The 20,249-nt window shown below is 40.3% G+C and overlaps 1 protein-coding gene across 1 annotated transcript in view; it reads right to left on the bottom strand.

Annotated features, from left to right (window-relative positions):
* Positions 1–19,181, bottom strand: part of sema3ab (sema domain, immunoglobulin domain (Ig), short basic domain, secreted, (semaphorin) 3Ab) — a 44,231-nt gene extending 25,050 nt beyond the window's left edge. Inside the window, exon 1 of the mRNA XM_044194759.1 lies at positions 19,016–19,181. The gene's annotated coding sequence lies outside the window, so the exon portion shown is untranslated. The remainder of the gene's footprint in view (positions 1–19,015) is intronic.
* Between the last annotated feature and the right edge of the window lie 1,068 nt (positions 19,182–20,249).

Raw genomic sequence — 20,249 nt, 5'->3', positions numbered from 1 at the left:
GAGACTCTAAAATACTGATTATTATTTAAATAACTAACAAAACATAGGAACACACAAAAGAAACATAAGAGTCCTAGTCCCACAAGATGTAAAGTACACTGAATTTGTCTCAAATCAATCCATTATATGTTTACCACATATGACATTTTCTGTGTTCAAATTTACCTTTAAGATAATATTCTTTGCCTCACAGTTTTCCTTCCCTCTATCCTTTGTTGTGCACAAGGTGTCTTTCCCATTTTATTGTGCATTTTTACAGTTCTTATGCATTATGCAGGTATTCGGATTAGCTGCTAGAAATCATTATTAAGTCAGCTGAATGCCCTCTGTTGTTTCTTTCTTGCACTGTTCATATCTTTTTTGTGAAGACCTGCATAATACTGAAAGGAATCCATTTCATAATGATATATTTCCCAGAAGACAAACTGTATCATAAATTTAGTTATACATATTTATAATCTCACTTGTGTTCAAATGTATTATGCTCTTGAGTCAATTCAAAGGAGTTATGTGGTTAAAAGTCCATTACTTTTATTTTACTGTTATTTAATGTATCAGGAAAGACAATCAGTGATTCCATTACAAGTAAGATATAGTTTTTCTCTGCTAGGATACAGCAACATGACTACACTAACTGCATGCTATTTAAAGGTACAGTTTGGGTTTTTTGAAGTGGGATTGTATGAGGTACTTATCCATAGTCAGTGTATTACCTTCAGTAAATGGCGGTTGGCACGTCCCCAATTTGGAGAAGCAGAGAGTTGTACCGGCATGGAAGCTAAGCAATGTACTGCTGTGGACAGGGTCAGCAGCAAAACGTATTTTTGCCACCTAAAAGAAGGCCCACCGAAAAAAATCAATGTCATTTCAAGTGTATGCTATATTTTGAATATTTTCAGCGCTTTACCTTGCCGTCAAACAGCAATTTCCTTCGGAACTATATTTTCTCAACGGTAGAACTTCCGTATTCCTGTGTATAACGTGGCCGCGCACTGTATAACGATGCCGGAGATCAGCTGTTTGCGTCAGATTTTCAGCAGTTTATGGAAGAAACAATGAATGAAAGAAAATTTAAATGAGTCACTATGACAGCGACGATGAAAAGCCGTTCACTGTGGAAACAAGGGGATACCTTTTCGAGCCCAGAGAATACAGAAGAAGCACTTTTGCAGAAGGACACAGAACGGGCTAAAAGAGAGAAAAGGGAAACTTCTGTGGAAACTGGAGGCCCATGCCCACAGACCCAGGGAGCTACTGCTGCCAGGAGTGGGACTTGGTTACAACACAACTTCAGGATCTTTCTGAATCAGATGATGCCAGCGTCTCACAGACAGTCTGCATCTGTTAAATCTTTAGAAAAGTGAAGTTTGATTTCAGTCTGATCTCGCAACAGCATTTTCTGACCTAAATAGCTGATCTCTGCCGGTGTTATACAGTGCGCTGCCAAGTTGTAGTTATGTGTCAGAATAAAGCACTGAAAATATTCAAAATATAGCATACACTTGAACTGATACCGATTTTTTTCAGTTGGCCTTCTTTTAGGTGACTAAAATATGTTTTGCTGCTGACTCAGTCCACAGCAGTACATTGCTTAGCTTCCGTGCCGGTACAACTCTCTGCTTCTCCAAACTGGGGATGTTACGACAGCCATCGACTGCAGGTAATACACTGACTATGAATAAGTAGCTCATACTTCCGACTTCAAAAAATCCAAACTATCCCTTTAACTGGCTCCTTTGCAATGTAAAACATCAGCAATCTAGTTTACTTGAGTCTGGTGGATTAGTGGTGAAGATGACATTGCAGTGCTGTAGCTCATGGGTTATATGGAACTATCTGGACAATAGACAAATGCATCTTGTCAGGTCCATCTGTCTGCAGTTGGCGCCACTTAAGTTTCAACATATCACATAGATCAATGCACAAGTTCCTAGAATGAAGTTATTTTTAAGCTTAACTTCATTTTCAAACTGAACAGTCTGCTTTATGGGTTAAAGGGTGACAAATCCCATTCTGTGGAAAAACAAGAAGTTCTAGTTCTGAGCAAAGAACAGCATTCCCAGGGATGTAGTATAGTCAGATACAGAAGTAAGTTTACTAAATGTGGGCACTGACATGAACAAATGTAAAAACTCTTACACCATGCACAGATAATCCACATTTTACTCAAATACAGTGTTCCAAATGACATTACAATACCAGCTTGACAGTTTTACATAGTCATTTAAGCATAAAGGCAGATTGATTGGGGATTTATTGGCTACTCCATCATAGTCTGAAGGGGAGTTCCCTGTCTTTTCTCTTAAACCATCCCAAATGAGAATCTCACTCTAAACAGCAGACCCTCAGTGAGCTGATTCCTTCTCGTGGTGAATGATAATGACTTTAGTGGCAATGGTGTGGTTAAGACCTCTAACAGGCTCTATCCATCTGGATAAAGAGCCATCAGACAGTGGGAGGAGAGCTGAACTAATCCTGTAGTGAGTGGATGGGCCTCACGGTTATGCTAATGTCAATTGCCGCTTGGAGGTTCCAGGGAGAACACTGGAGACTATGGGGAACAAGTGTCACGCTCACGCCACTCTCTCTGCTTCCCAAACAGACTGGATTATGGGCTGGAACAGACAGATCCTTTTCTTGGCTATGTGGGATTGGCAGTGTTGAAGTGCCAGTTCATTATTCCAAGAATCATGTAACAAAATCTGCCATAACTAAGGCCAGACGGAGCGATTGTTTGAGGTGAATTAGGAGTGAATGGCCCACTTGAGAATGTTTCTCCACACTTCTACTGGCCATACTCCTTGCATGTTGATAACAGTTTTTTCATGCATTTGATGTTCAAATGTTAAGTGGATGACGGTAACTATAGCTTCTTTTACTATATATGACATCAATTATGCCATCTAAGCTCTTAGTTGAGGTACTGTCACTTCTGATTCTGTTTGATTATTATCAAAAATATATATGCAGACTTCAAAACTGGCAGTTAAATCCTCCTGCCCCCTCCTCAAAGAGAAAAAAGAGAGAAAAAGTGAGAATGTCCCAGTTCCTGACATAGGGGAGGTATTCAGAGCCTCCAACTCAAGAGTGCTCTACTGCGCCACTGAACCCTCTCAATTCACATCTTATTCTAACTCATCCATTCTGTGCTCTCTCCCTAAATGTTTCTCTTGACTTTTTTCATTTCTGGCCTTTGACCTTGCTCTTTATCAACCCTCGAAATTGTATTTATTTCTGAATGCCTGGAAACTAAGTTTTCTGTGTGTGTTACCTTACAGATTAAAATTTTTCTTCAGCTTTACAGTCTTGTAAAATTGCTGAATAGTATCCTCCCTTGCCTCTCACTTCTCAGCCTTGCTATGGTTTACAAATAACCTGAATAACATTGGTCCAATAAAAAGAGGGACACGTCCTTGACTATGTGTGGGTTTTTACAGAGCCCAGCGAGAGTTGTGTGTTTCAAGGAGAATGCCCCTTTCTGAAGCACCAATTCAGCCTCATGGTCTAAACTCTTCTATTCACTAAGACAGAGGTCCCAGAATACTCTGGCCATCTCAGAGTTCATCAACTCATATGTGCAAGTGCAATAGGGGAGGGGGGGCTTCTTTAACTTGTGGAGAGGCATGGTATGTTTGGAAGTGGGGCTGATGAGGGCTGTGGAGTAGGAACAGCAGTGGAGTGGAGATCTGTTGATGCCCATTGAAAGCTAGAGCCCCCCATCAGAGTTCACTCAGCCCTCCTTAAACAATACTCTCCCCACCTCACCACACCTCCTGCCCACACAAATACACCCCCAACCCTCAGATTTCTCCACAGACAAGCTGCTTTCCTCTTCTGCCTCTCTCTGAGCATCACCTCCCCCCACTCCACACCAGTACATACATTAACTTCCATCTGCTGCCATGTCTCTCCATCCCTCTGCACCTATAGCCCACACCAAAAACTATTTCCATCACTGTATCCTTTCCTCTGTCCATTTATCCTTTTCTCTGTTTCATCCTCTCTGACCCCCACCTACACTCTGCAAGCCTGGGAACATAATCCCCTAAATGAGAGGATTTGGCTCAGCAAAATGAACCACAAGCCCAAGACAAGCAAATTAACCACATTTGCCGCCCACCTACCCTTTACAATACCAGCCTGCATAGTTCACCCCTGCATCCACCCACCCAGCTGTAGTTAAGATTAGCTTCACGACAGGCAACACTGAGTGATTGGAACAGGCAGCATGCAAAAAAAAAAAAGAAAAAGCTAATATTACAGGTTTAAATATGTAATAGCCTGTTACGAAGGGTTTTAGAAAATGATTCGTCAAGGCATTCATGTTCCATCTGCCTTCAGTTCCTCTGAGTGGAATAAATTACTATAAGAGAATTTAAATACCATTGTATGACATTTTATTCCCATGCCCCAGACAAGATGAGATATACGATGCAATGACGCAGTATGCTCCACTGCCATGGATATTGGGTTGCTGCCTATGACAGGACTGATGTACTGGCATTGTGGTTATTATGGGCATAAAACACACACACAAAAACATGCAGTGATGGAAACCAGCTGTGTGAGCCGGCAGGTCTTGGTATGAAGTAAAAAGGGAAGGCCTTTCTTCACCTTGGGAGCTACTGGGATTGACTCAAGTACTCACCAACTCACCCCTGGGGCATCCGGGAGACAATATACAAGAAAAACATAAAATCTGTTGAACACTAGTTGTACTATTTGAAACACTAGTTTGGACAGAGTAAAATCATACGTGAGTGCATCTGTCACTGCTGTCATCAAACAAAGTATGCAAAAACTCTTTTCCACTCCAACTCTTCTATGTAAGCAGACTCATGAGAGTATGGCATAAATAGACAGAGTTTGTCGTGCACTATTCATGACTGAATAAACCACATACTGTTGGTGATTTACTCTTTCTTAATGAAATATGGATGAAAAATACAGCAAAAACCTCAGAGTTATGAATAAATTACTGGGAACAGTGCATCGACTTCAACACCAAAGCAACCACACCCTTGTTGTGGCAACCAGAGGGTCCACTATAGCAAAACTGAGTGTGCATTTTGCCAGTTCATATGATGATGCAGAGAAAACATACATTCTGTAAGCACATCAAAATTCGGAGCATAGTCATACAGCGTCATCAAATTTCTCTACATATTAACGAGAATGCAAACTCTCTTTAATTCACAACATCGCTTCTCTAGAAGACAATACCATTTTGCCACAGATGGGCATTAACACTAAGATCAGAAGACACAATGCCTATTTGGATGTGCTTCACTCTTTCACCAGCCACATGAATTTATCATTATCCATCAATATTTCAACCTTCAGGCTACCTGCTTTCTCACCTCCACAGGGAACAACAAAAACACACAGCCTCTGTCTGACTCACATGGAAACACCCAGAGATTACATGAACAAGGACAGGGGCTGTGGTAGCACCTTTCTCGGTCATATACTCCCAGAAATAAAGTCACGTATGGAAAACAATCACCAGAAAATCCTTTAAGTCATTCAAAACATATTGGTGTATAAAGTAAGACATCTTTTCACCATGTGTTTGTGTTAGAGAAGACACCATGTGGGAAACGTGAGTAGGGTGGGTGATATATGATATCATATTTGTGAACTTTTGATGACTTCATGAAAAGCCTAAAAGCCACACAGTGTTAATGTAATGTGATACTTTTTGTTTGCCTTCCTTCTTGGAGGTTATAGTGCAGGGTCATCTGCAGTACACTGCCCCAGGAGCTAGTAGTGTTTCAGGGTTTTACTCAATATTTCAGCAGTGTGGACTCATTGCAGGATTTCTTCTCTAAGCACTTTATGTCTAAAGGTCCAACTTTTCTCAGATATAGTAATGATATTTGGAGATAGGCATAGGTGCTCAACACCAAAGCCTTTCCACTTGTGGTTCCAAATCCCTTGGTGATGTTGTGCAGCACCACTTGGCAGACACATTTAATATCCCTTACAGACTTTTCCATGCTTAGGCTTCTGGAGGTGTTCCCTTTATAGCGATCTGCTATCATAATGAATCAGCTTCTGTTCTAAACTGTATTTGTCCCAATGGTAGGGAGATACAAACAGACATATAGTTCAGCTTAAGTCATGCACCATTTCTGTCTCAGCTATCTATTAATGCATTAACTGGAGAATAATATTAGTGCTATTGCTTCTTTAGACAGAAACCTGCCCACTTGCTCTACGATCCTGTAGGACTTTTCCAAATATCCTTTCATAAATGGAGTTTCGCAACTGTGAACTATTCCTCTTACAATGGCTTGCTGATGATTATCTGCACTGACCCTGACAGCACACAAAAATGCTTCCTTTCTACGAAAAATGCAGACACATATTAGACATATGCGTGACTTTGTGGCTCTGTCTCAAAATATTAAGAAATTCAATGTTATCACACCAAAACAATCCCTGTATTTAACTATAAATAGGAAGTCTACAACAAATATACATTGTGGCAAAGAAGCAATGAAACAACAGTGAGACCCTCACAACCAAACTTGAAACACAGTCTGCACTTTCTGGAAACTCCATGTTCATAACTTATGTTGTTTAGGCTGTTTTACTCAATCATTAAATCCAACATCTGTCACATAAATTGTATATTTTACAAGATTTGTAAAACTGCGGCAGTTTTGCAGATTTACTGTGCAAAAGTAATAAATCACTTGAGAATAAAACACCTAGGTTTGCAAAGCTGATGTGTCAGAGGAGAGTCTTGCTTTCCTGAGAGGGGGGAAAGGGTATAATGAGAGAGAAAGATCAGGAGAATGAGTTGCAATGTGTGTTAGTTTCTGTTAACATTGTGTGTTTGTGTGTGCATGTGTGGAGGTGGAGACAGACAAGCTGAAACTCATCACTGATGCTGTTTATTGACTCAGCTCAGAGTGACAGTGGTCTAGACATCACACAGTTCACTTCTTTCTTGCTATAACAAACATGACATGACCATACACTTCACTTTCTGTCTCTCTGTCAAACTACTGGTGGTTAACACAGCAAGCCCTATGTAGCTCGAGGTGTGAAGAAGAAAAGGTTGATTAAGAGACAGAGAAAGTACCATAAAGCACTAAACCACAGCCCAGCATGTAATGGTATACCTTCTGGAAGCAGACATAACAATAACTTCTTCTAGGCAAACGTGTGACCCACTTAAACCACTTTTTTCCCCTCATTGTGGGCAGTGCCAATGGCAAAATAGTTAGCAAGACACACAGGAGCTACTGTTTCTCCAATTTCAAGATGTTCCAATCTGCTGATAGACTATTCTTAGGACAGAGGCATCTTTCCCTGCTTGTCCGTCTCTGCCAACCCATATAGAGTCTAGAAATAATAATCAACATTCAATATTTTCTAATGGTTTTGTTCCATGAGGAACAAAAATATAACCGTTTAAACACAAGCACCAACATGACAGCCAAACTCAGTCGTCACTCAGTGACTATTGTCATGGTATGCTGGGGCTTATTGGGGGTTAAAGGTTAGACTTCATTAAAAACCAATACTGAAGACTTGGGATTATACCCCTGCTGAGTCTTTGAACAGAAAAGAAGGGGGTCAGCTAAGAGCCTGTGTCACTCTGGGTTAAGCCTAACCTCTAAGCCTGTAACTCCACTAGTCAGAAAACAATATCCCTCATCAGTGCAGTAAAAATTACGAGCAGAATTAAAATCACCAGCAAAAACTCTGTACTGATATAATCATCCGTATAGTTCCGAGAGTTCCTCCCAATCAGCAGGACGACGTTGTTTGTCTCTTCCCTTGAAAATGATCCATATGACCATTACAAACATGATTCCTATGAACATTTCTCATAAGCCACCTCTGTGGTTACGGTTTAGTTAAGTTTAGGCAACCATAAACTGCTTGGCTGGTAAACCGAATCCAACAGTGACTGTTAGTAGGAGACGGGCTGTGAACCGCAGTCAAAGTCGGATACTTTTTTTGATATATATTTGTCTGAATGAATATCAGATAAGCTTTGATGAAAAGAACATTGGTGAAAACTAAATCATTATATTAGCACACAGATTTATGCTTTAATGTTTACCTTGCTCACTGCTTCCCAAAGACTATACATGTTGAATGTCCTTGTAATGCTCCTTTGTGCATTTTAATCAAATCGCTTTGCTTGCCACAGCTGACCCCTGAATGTGCATATCAGCAGTGTCAATTGAGCCCATAAACATTGTGTGTTCTGACATTTAACGATGGATTAACTGACCTTGTCAATAGCAGGGGAGTCTGGTGGAACGAGGGTTGATCGATCGATCTGGAGCGTCTCTTTGATGGGGCTTGTGGTGTTAAGCTGAGGTCAAACAGAAGGGATCCGTCAGCCTCCATCCTTCCACCCAGATTTATACCTTCAATCAGAACCTTGACTCTGACATAAACCCAATAATCCCCATTCAGCCTTGGACTGTTCTGTCCTAAGATAATACAATCTACCTACTCTAAATCACTGAGGGCCACCAAAGATGAAGTGAGGGAGAGGCGTAAAGGGAGGACACAACATGGATAGCAACAAAACCAAAGAAAAAGAGGAAGTAAAAGTGTGACAAAGGAGAAGAAAAGTTGATACAAGACCATTCAGTTCTGTTGAAGAGAATGGACCAGAGGACAGGATCATTCATTATTTGATGTTTTTGAGGAAAGAGAATAATTCGTGTCTACATCTGAACATTAATCAACACTGAGTTCATTTTGTCACTGTGCAGAAGCATGCTGCTGCATGGCTCGAAGGCTCCATCAGTGCTCTTAACATTACCTGAAGTGAGATGCATCTTTCTCAGGTCATTACGAGCTGCTGCTTTGACAGCAATGAGAACAAAAAAAAGGGCTTGTGTTTCAGCCCACATTGCCCCAAATAAAACCTGTTGGTTTTATTTTGGGCGCGACAGAAGACATCAACCTTTCTTTGTTGTTCACACCTCTCTGCCCCTGTTTTGCCTGTGTCTGTCTATACTCATCCAGACCACTTCCAGCATTCTAGCTCCAGCTAGAAGCTCACTTCACCGAGGCCCCAGGGAGGTTGATAAAGCAGCAAAATTCCACACTAATTAGTCAAGAGGAAATTGCACCTCATTTTAGCTTATTGCTAGACATGGAGCAGAAATGTGACACAGCATGTGTTTCATCCTGCCCAGTCAGGCCAGGTGTTGACTCTAAATTTACAATGGTACAGTCCCATCTACATTTTTTAAGAATAAAGAAAAGTATATATTTTTCACTTGAATGAATCTTGTGCATTTTTCCCATGTAAGACTAACAAGTCCATCCTTCATTCCACCTCTGTCCTCTTATATTTTCCCTTATCAATAGGTATGTCTTTAGACACTCATGCTTTGACTTCAGCTGCAGTCTGCCAGGTGCAGCTATATAATTTTAACAAGATTTTTAAAGTCCAGCTCATAAATAATCTTGTGGCAAGTAGCATTTAGAATTGATGTTCGTATAACGCCTTGCCACAATTACAGCTTTGCAATGACCCTACCATTTCATTGATGTAAACACTTAACATATAAACATGTTTTTAATGGATCAAATTTGATGTCGCATAAAAAGCATTTATCAAAATGAGTGCCCTGCAGACTAAAACAAGTCATGAAAGGATAGTGTGTTTAGTTTCACTTGTAAGTAGAAAGCCTGCATTCCTGTAAGTTAATATAGGGCACTCACTGACCACGAAGAGTTTCTGCTCCAAATTAGGTAGGGAGAACCCCTACAAGCTGCAGAAAGAAAAGTGGGTATTATTGTATGACCCCCTTAGCTAAAGTATCAATAACTGCTGGGCTTGTCACGGTCGAGTGAGAAAAGCTGTTACCTGGAGGGAAGAGAGAAACATCCATCTCTCAATCTCTGATTACAGCACTGATAACACTCCACTCTGAAGTAATGTCAATATTGGGCAAGCAAACCTGGGGAAGAGTAAAGGGGAGTGCAGAAATCATTGGAGAAGAGAAGAGAAGCTTACAGCATCCTCTTTTGTGAAAATATGTGGGAAAAAGGTCCAGCTGTCCAATTAAGCAGAAGCTCCAACCCAGAAACTCATGCCCAGGAAGGAACCCTTGGCCCTGCTTTCAGTACCCAGTGTATCACGCCACATTAGTCAGGCACCAGTCTCTGCCAAGGCATCAAACACAACGCAGCCACTGCTCTCCAAGCCTAAATTCTTTATTTATCCATCCTTCCTTTCCCTAACCCCTTTATCTCATCCTCATCCAAGCCTCATGTTCTTCTGCTTGGGTGCCTCATCATGGCACCCATAGATGTATAGTCTTAAGTGACCCATGGGTGAACGAAGATGAAGGTAACCACTGTTACAGTGATGGGACACATTCTGGTAATGTTGCTGATTGCATACAAACACAAACAAAGGAACTCAGCAAACCATCCCGACAGACACAGTCATATTTATTTCTGTCTGTGCCCCATTTGCCTCTCTGTTCAATGGCTCTGCCCCGCTGCCCATGATCACACAGGGTTAGAGTGTCCAACCTGCCATCTCCAATCATACCAGTGTTCTGCATCTTTCATGTGTCCATCCAATTGGGAAACATTGTATAATGCATCATTTTGTTTTCATCATTATGATGGACCCATTGTATATGACCACTCTGAGTGTTGTAAACATGGGTTTAAATGATTGTTAATGAGGGCTTAGTTTTCTAATCTAGTTTTGCACAGTGTTCCCTGTTTCAAGTTTCCGCTACATACTCTAGCTATAAAGCCATCTGTATGTGAATAACCACTTTGTATAAAACATGGCAGTCTCTCCAGTACTAATGATATGCTTTCTTTTGTAGATACAGTACAAACTAGTCCAGTGCCAAACCTTGCACCACTACTGAATATTTTGCCTTGTTTGTTTAAAACAATCAAATTGAGAGGAAAAAGGACACACTGAACTTCACCACTATGAATATGTAACAAAGCATAATTGAGAACACAATGTTAGCTACATTGTTAAATTGAGTAATTAACCAAACCCGCAGCAGTGTATTATCATGCTTGGCTCCCTCCCTCTCTGGTATGTGATCCGCCATTCTGCTGCATAATATATTGTGTTGTGTTGGAGTTTGCAGTAAATGAGAAGAAGCCGCTCAACTCCAACTCAATACATGTCGAAAGCACAGCTCATGTAAAACATGAGACCATATTAAACCACAGAAAAATAATAATGAATATAAAGTTATGAACAAACACAAACACTCAATTATATTTATGATTTGTAATATTTCTTCATGCCACCGCCTTCACATGAGGTTTCTTTTCTTGTTCCTTTTGTCTTTGCTAACACTGACTGAATTTTTTTTGACTGGAAGCAGAGGTATTATGTAGCTTTTGAAGACATAAGTGACCTTTTGACTGCTGTCACTCACACCTGCACAGACAAGCTTATCATAACTGCCCCACCCCGTCACCCTGCACTCCATGGGAAGGAAGGTCAGAAATATAAGGGGGAGGAGCAGGGATTAATTGCACACTTAGAGAGTCTGTCACCTTCTCTTCATAAACAAGCTTGCAAGTTGTAAAAGTGTGACTGATACAGCAGTGCTCAGTGTGCCAGATCATTCAGATACAGCTCACAAAAGGAATAATAATGGAACAATATTATAGCACCAAATACAGCAAAGAAGAATGCAGAGCATAAAATGCTCAATGCAAAAAGATAATCAATTCAGGGTGAGTAAGGACATGCTGGTCAGCTTAGCTAGCTATCTAACAAGCTTATCAGCTATTTATTTCAGTGAAGATAGCAGTTCAGGATACACTCAGATTCACAGATTCAATCCCACCCAGCAGCAATAGAAGTCCTTTCCAGTTACCAATACACAAAGTGAAATGTTTGTTTAAAACTGGAAACTGCAACATTGGCTGCACCAAACCTACCATAACAATCTCTAACACCACCTTAAACAATTAAACATTTTACTTACCCATCTCAAGGCTTATGAAGTTAAAATAGTCTATATTAAATGTTTATATTAAACTTTAGTTTCACATAAGCCAAGTTTCACATAGCAAGCTAGTTTATCAATCACCTCATCACTCGTGCCCGTTCAGGTACATTTCTCATGAGTGGGAATTCTAAAACGTTTGGACCTCTGTGTTGTGTTCTGGCAACAGCAGTTCCAGGAATTTACTTCATATGTAGCTAAAGAAACAAGCTGCACACTGCTTTTTTTCTGCAGGCCTGTAAGACATTGTTACAGAATAAAAATAATGATGGTGATCTGTAAAAGTACTGAGGTAAGCTAAAGAAAACTCACTTCTCTTGAACTCCCTGCTAATGTCAATCTCTAAGATAAACCAGTTGGATGACACTTTAATGTCTAATTTCCAGGCGGTATTCTGCAGTAAAAGCAGATAAGCGCGATAACAGAGAAGCAGTAGATAATGTGTTAATGGGTGTAACAGACATGTCAATTCATCATGTCTTAATTAGTCTTACCTTCATTAACTTTATCTTAATAACGTTCTGCTAAAATTAATGACTCATTTAGCTAATTAGGATATCTGAGTGTGTGTAATTCTGTGCCTTGGAGCCTTGTAGCAAATGCCAAATAATCACTTAAGTTAATTTAAAAAGTATTTGTCCTTCAATGACATAGACTTTTATTCGGAACAGCAGCCTAACCACAGAGGGTTTCACTTACTCAGAATGTATGCTGGTGCTTGGTGGGTGAGTGTGTGTGTGTGTGTGTGTGTGTGTGTGTGTGTGTGTGAGAGAGAGAGAGAGAGAGAGAGAGAGAGAGAGAAAGAGAGCATGCGCAGGCATGTCTATGTGTCAGTGAAGTGGTGCACCATGGGGTGCGATGGGGGTGTGATAGGTAATATGGAGGAACATGCCCAGATCCCCTGTTCCTCCACGCTGCCTGCACCTAGAGAAAAGGGTGAATCTGATACTTTGTCACAGTTTGCAAACAGAAGCGTCCGGTGGGGCAGAGGGGTTCACCTTATGGGTCAGCTAGCATGAACTACCAGAGTACCCATCTGTGTCAGCACCAAGAGGGCTTTGAGATGAAAAGAGGTGTGCATTGGAACAAGATATGGAGAGAGGATGAGGGATTTTTAAAAAGAGCATCCGTATTGAAACAGGGAGCACATAATCCTAAAGAGAAAAGATGAGGTGACTAAATGGGAGAAGTGATGGCGTAGCAGATGGAGATTAAAAAAAAAATACACAACAGGAGCTCTGTGCAAACTCCAGTTTAGCAAAAACAGTAAACAAATACCTTACTGCAAATTGCACAAGCACATGTTTGCACTAAATCAGACTTCTGTTATTTTCAAGATGAAAGGCTGCTGTAAAAGAGAACTACTATGTTGTTCACAATTTGAGGCAGATCCATTAGTTGGGAAGTGACTTGAAGGAAATCTGAGCCGGTGTGAAGGGGGTAGTTTTTCCAAGATAACCTTGGAGATAGTAACTGACAGTGAGTCAGCGATTTAGACACAGTTAAGATACATTATCACATTGATGTAAGCTACAAGGAGGATTGTGTTTCAATAATAACTAACAAATCTATCAAATAAGTTACAATATCAAACCTATTTTGTATTACAATTGTGAAAATAGTCAAATGACATGAGGGCATTCATGTATGAAGTCTGCACTTCCTGACAGGCAGACTTATACTAAAAGCATCAATACTGACACTGCATTGTTTTGCAAAGAATCCTAGACCAAAGAGTAGAATCCATATGACTTTTAAAATATGAACACTGCTGACTCCCACCTATGTGTTAAAATACAGATTTGTGTTTGAAATTCTTTTTAATTGCTACCATACTGCAGTATTATCTTACTGTCAAGAAATTAGCCATCATAGTGCAACATGTTTTATCAGATTCTTTCTCACCGAATCACCCGGCCAAAGCCTCAGCCCTCAGTAAGTCCCCACAATGACACAGTGAAAGCATAATGTGATTGTTTTTCTATTTTTTTCTAGAAAATATTGTTATATTTTCAGGAAGACTGTCTGCAGTAGCAGTAATTTGTTCTTAAATCGCCCACTGTATTAGAGAATCTGAAAATTAATCAGAAAATATGAAGAGAGAGCTTACATAATAAAATGTGATTCTAGGTGTATTTATGTCAAATTATGTGCATTGCTCCTTGGTGAAAGAGTTCTTCACAATTAAATGTGTTTGCTATGATACTGGTGTTGGTATCAGTATTAGCAATATCAGCTGTGACAGTCCTTTATATTGGGTCAAAAAAACAAAATTTTCTGGTATCACCATCATTGCTCTTGATGCTAGTCCAACCTAATGTGTTGACCTTGTCTATTTCAGCAACAAGGAAGTGCTCCGACTCCATAATCCTGTCTACACCAGAAGTGGGAAGGTGTCACGTTACATAGACTGACATCTGCTGCTTGTGATCACCTTGCGCATTTTAGCAAATATCTGACCAGTTTTATAATATAACAGCACAAAGGACTGGCAGAACTGGAAGAAAATGGAAGACTTTTACAGTAGTCTGACAAACATCAGACCGATATACAATCATACATTATGTTACGGTGATATTCACAATATACAATATGATATGACAGAGGTTGGCTGATGTGGCCGTTCAAAACGTGTGACAGGGGTTAGTTACTACACACAGTCGTTATTACTGTGTAACAAGCTATTTATTCCAAATTATATTATCAATAAAATGTACAGTAAATGCTATATATTTGGGTGAAAAGTTGTATTTTAATTCATATTACTATAAATTAGCTGTTAGACCACCAAAGTAAAAATAAGCAGGTTTTGTGATCGTTTGTGGTACCTGCAAATAATGTTAATAAGTTAAGTTATTAACAATAACCTGCATCATCGTACTGATTAGCATCAGTGCTCTTAGAAACATCAAGCTAATGTACTGCTGCACACAGCAAGCTATTAAGCTAGTTGGAAGCTTTTTAACACTGTACTTAACTTAACCAAAGACATATGGTCCCAGCTCTGAGAAATTTTAAGTAGGCTGTGTGAACAATCAGGACCAAGACTTTTGACTTGAGTATAAGATAGCCGACCAGAAGTTAAAAGAGAAAACCAGCAAACAAACCAAACAAATGGCGGGCCACATTAAGTCAATAAGAGAATCCTTATCACCTTTCCATCAAAAAATAATACTTCAAAATATGTCACCTTTAAATGTGTGTTGTCACATTTTTATTTATTTATTTAGGGCATCTCCGTTAAATATTAGCAGTTTGTAGGTTATAACCACAGACTGTATAAAACAGGTTCTAACCACATGCCACAATCCACAGTAATCAAATGCAGAAATCAATTAATTGCCCTAGCATCATTTTTATTTCATTTTGGGTAATTTTCCAATCTCTGGAAATTATTAAAGGCCATGCCGAAGAAAACCTTCATATATCTGGAGATTAAGATACAGTATAAGAAAACCTGGAAGCTTTCTTTGGGAGTTCCTCTGTCTACCTCTTTCAGAAATTAACCAGCTGACTACTGCGGACTGATTCTGTCTGGATCCTTAACAAAGAGTCTCTGGGGAGAGAAATATTTAACTGCCAGCAAACATTCAAAAGGAATTTCTGTTTCATAATGAAACCATAACCAGCGTTGTGCAAGTTCACAAAGCTCAAACTTCACACATATTAAAATGAACTAGTTCACAGTTTACAATTTTGAATTTTGAACTAAGTTCACAGTAGCAAAAAATGAACTTGTTCACGGCCATTTCTTCAATTTTTTTCCCTTTACAAAAAGTTTGACTTGGGTGTTGTTGGCTCGTCTTACCCTTTGTTAATGATTTCTTGTGATCATCATTCAATCACAGATATTTCCCAAGACTGGCTGGATGCTTCAGGTCGCTGTGTCGTTTCACAAGTCTGTGACCCATCAGATTTGCAGCCAATTTTTCCAGTGGCCACTCGCGGTATTGCAACGACAAATACACCTGCAGCGCAAAATGCATTTTCCCCATAGGCCACCTTTATAAAAGAGACGTCTGTAAAACTGTTGAGAGGACACCTTGAATTACAAACAAGGTCAATTATGACTCTTTCTATTATGAATTTTTGATCAATGGAGGTTTTATATTTGTAAAACTTTCCTTGAGCCGAGAAAAGCTATTTAAAAATCTGTGATGTCATCGCAATGTAATGTCTATGGGCTGAGCGGGAACTCATGGGCGAGGCCAGCAGAAGAAAGATGACTGCACATATTCAGTGGGCCACATACCCCGGAAGTAAACCCGGAACCTAGAAACCTTTTTGGTGTATGCGCCAGGCGAACAATTCTTATTGGAATGATTAAGCACCATTCCAGTTTTTATGATAAATCCATGCCCAAAACACTGGCATGCCGGGTGCCGTAAAACACAGTACGTGAGCGTAGTTAACTCTCGTGGTAACTCTCACGGGAGTGAACAACACTCACGTTCATGTTTATTAGTTGTAAACGGATACGTTCAGTACACTGTTCATCAAAAACATGTGTGTTCAATGGAGCAAACTGGTAGCACATTTCGTTTGAGCTATCCTAAGGCTCAATTAGCCTTCTGCACACTGACCCTAATGCTGTGTGTGAAGCGGGTGTAATGAGAGGAAATAGCATAAGTAATTCCTTGCTTTCTGCCACCCTACGTAACGACAATAGATGGTTGGGGAAGCTTTCCAGTTGTTTTCAACAGAGGTGTTGTCGGCAGTATCACGTTAAGGTACAGCACCAGTACCTGATATTATTCTAAAATTGAGTAATTCAACTGTGCTCTTTAAACTTCTTATAGCCATTTCACAGTGTGATCAGAGAAATTTCAAAGCACCACATAACTTCCCTGACTGAACTAATATCTCTCAGTTCCTTCAAAGCTTGTAAAAACAAAAGCTGTTTTGTCTTGCTACAGTTGTGTTTTTGCACATTTCACATTCAAACATTCAGCTCCTTTTTCTTAGGGACCATTCAAATTTTACTGGATCTGGTTGAGCAGAAACAGAAGAGTTATGCTAACCCCTCTCAACCTCACCTCCATGTGGTAATGGTCAGCTACACCTAATGAGAGGTATACCGTCGCATTGTGCCCAGAGAAAACAAAAATGTGCATGGTTCTGGCTTTGCAACAGCTGACCATGTGAGAGGAAAAATTTAGACTAAATGTCAGGAGACAATGCATTTTCAGTTCAAGCAGGCCCAAATATAATGCCTCAACAGAGATTCAGCACTTTGTGTATCCCAGAAAGCAGGCTGCAACTTTGCAGGAGCTGGTACACTGATAATGACATTTGCTCTATTTGTTAAATTCGACATCATGCATGAGGCTGTGATTTAATAATGTAACAGTAAAACAGTAACAGTTTGCTCCCTCTTTTTGTTTTGCTTTTTTCTTTCATTCTTGTTGTTAGTTTGTAATTATGTGTAAGGTAGGGAGTGGTCTTGTTTAGTAGTCTGTTCTCCCTCTCTCTCTCTCCGGAGACAGGGCAGCTGTGCACTATCTATCTCTCCCTAATGGTGTGTGCATCTGTGTGTGTGTGTGTGTTACAGTATTTGGACCAGCATGAGCCACTGTCAGCACCTTTAACTAGTCCCCACAGTGCATCATGGCAGTAAATAAGCTTTCACACCTTTCAGCCTCTCACTTAAGAGAACACATCTCTGTACATAGCTTTTAATTAGAGACTTAAAAGATCAGTGTAAACACATACAGACGTGAGGAATAACATCCCTTAGAGTACTGCACAATTTGCACGTTCTGTGGTACTTTTAATTTCTCTGACTATTCTGACAGCATACATCATCACAATGAACCCCAAAGGCTGATTTTAATAATTGTTGTCATTACAATTGTGTCTCATTGACTATCCTACTAACCTATCCCCTCGGGGCTGATGGTCGGGTAAAGATAAACTCACACAAGTCATGTTAGGGGTATTTTAATGCATCATTAGGTTACAGAAGCAGGATATCTGATCAAAGATCCTCAGTCACGGGGCGCTGCGGTAGCTGACAGGGTAGAGCACACGCACCATGTACTAAGGTTGAGTCCTTACAGCAGCAACCCGGGCCCTTTGCTGCATGTCATCCCCTCTCTCTCCTCCCCTTTCCTGTCTCTCTTCAGCTGTTCGTATCCAATAAAGGCAGAAAGCCCGAAAAAATAAAAAAAAATAAAAAAAGATCCAGTCAATAAGATATACAATAGGTGGGGGGTGCACTTGCAGGTTTGTGTACATGTGTGTGTGTGGTGTACATGCTCACCAATTTGCTCAACAAAATATGCAGTAATTTGATCAATAGTCATGACCTGTACCCTCTGTAGTTAATCATGTAATATCTGGTGGAATTATGATTTCTTTAAGTTCTAAAATATATACTTAAAATTTGAAATTTGGCTCCCCAGAAACCAAGAAAACAATGATATGGGAAATGCAAAACAAGTGTCACATTGAAGAGACTCCCTTGAGCTTCACACCTAAATGAAACACAAGAGCTGTGAGTGTTTTCTTTGGCTAAAAATCCCCGTCTAACTCCAGACCAATATGCTAATCATGAGACTCTACAGACTCCATAAAAGCTTTGAGTTTATTGCCGAACACTGAACACTTCATAATTCCATAAACTGGGCTGCCATCATAAATCACACACAAGCACACACACATAGTGTTGCTCTCCTAGTTACTACACTGATGTGATGTACACACACAGAAAAACATCAGGTTGTGTTATGAGATCGCGTGGTATAACACCCCCTCCAGGTTCAGGTTCAGTCTCCATTTCTGTTACTCAGCCCAACAACACCAACAAACTGTAAATGAGACTCATTTTATTGCCATGACAAAAGATGCAATCACTGAACTCCTTACCCTGACAGCATGATATCAGCGATGACAAGACAATAGACCTCTCTATGGAAAACTAACAACAACTGTCCTTTCGCTTGCCCAAGATAGACATATCAAATCTCCTGTAATAATACTGGAAGAATGCTGTTGAAACAAACAAAAGGGTGTACACTTACAATTATTAATCCAGAACGATGTTTGTAAAGAGTCCTGTGTATTTGAAAGAGTGTGTATGAGAGCGAACACCTTTGGGTGTGTGAGAGAGACTGTGGATGAGTCCAGCCTTGTAGTAGTGTTGAGGGTTGGAGTAACAGCAGATGAGTCTAAGTGGGCAGTGATATCAGTCCTCGCTACATCACTCTACCATCTGCCAACTACTGATCATTAACATCTCTGTTTCTCTCTCTCTCTCTCTCTCTCTCTCTCTCTCTCTCTCTCTCTCTCTCTCTCTCTCTCTCTCCCTCTGTCTTTCAAACATTTCAAACATAAACACAGTTGTGCTTGTGTGTGTGCATTTACACACATAGTTCCTTCCTTAGTTACTAGTCTGATGTGAAAAACCTTATTGGTGTGTGAAAGTGTTGATGTGTCTCACAGAATCACCTGGGAGAAGAGTAGTGACGCTAGCCACTCTCAGAGGAGGACAGGGGCTGGCAATGAGCATGCCCGCCTGCTGCCTGCCTCTGTGGGGAACCTGGGAGTGTACAGTATTTGGCAAAGAGTGATAGCAAGATAAGGAGATACTGGTAGACAGGTATACAGACTGAGTAGTAGAGTGTAGGTGGAGAATCACAGATGCAAATGTCTCCCTATGGACAAAGGATGTGCCGGGATTCAAACATCGTACCACAGAGATCCAGCCAACAAAGAAAGACTCATGTGTGACTGATTCATGGAGACTGTGTGTGTCTGTGTTCCAGATGCCACAGACACATAAAAAGGTTACAGTATGTACAGCCTATGGTTCCCAAATAACAAAGATTTACAACTCTCCAAAGTACTGTACACAGTAGAACAGCCTGCCTGGTAACCATTCAGAATATTCCAGCAGAGCAGCAAATCTTTCCTTTACAACAGTCCAACGTATGACTTCATTCAGAAAACACACACATACAAGCATATCAATGAGCATTAATTTGGAGACACGTGTCATCAAGTTGAATTAATGCAGTTCACTGTCAGAGCCTATTAATAAGATGTCCACTAAGCCTAGACCATAATCCATTTAGCTTGAGCTTCCATAAAAACACACACACAAAAATGGAACCACATACAGTCTTGGCATTGCATGTGGTTTTCATCAACACACACTGTCACCACCATGCGGCAATGGAACAGCCACATATCCAGCACCTACTGCCCATATGCATTCCTTTATGTGTACATCTATGTGTGTTTGTGTGTGTGTGT

Source organism: Siniperca chuatsi, linkage group LG4 (assembly GCF_020085105.1).
Source record: "Siniperca chuatsi isolate FFG_IHB_CAS linkage group LG4, ASM2008510v1, whole genome shotgun sequence".
Taxonomy (NCBI): Eukaryota; Metazoa; Chordata; class Actinopteri; order Centrarchiformes; family Sinipercidae; genus Siniperca; species Siniperca chuatsi.
Note: the sequence above shows the minus strand (reverse complement) of the source record. Positions and strands in the feature narration are given on the sequence as shown.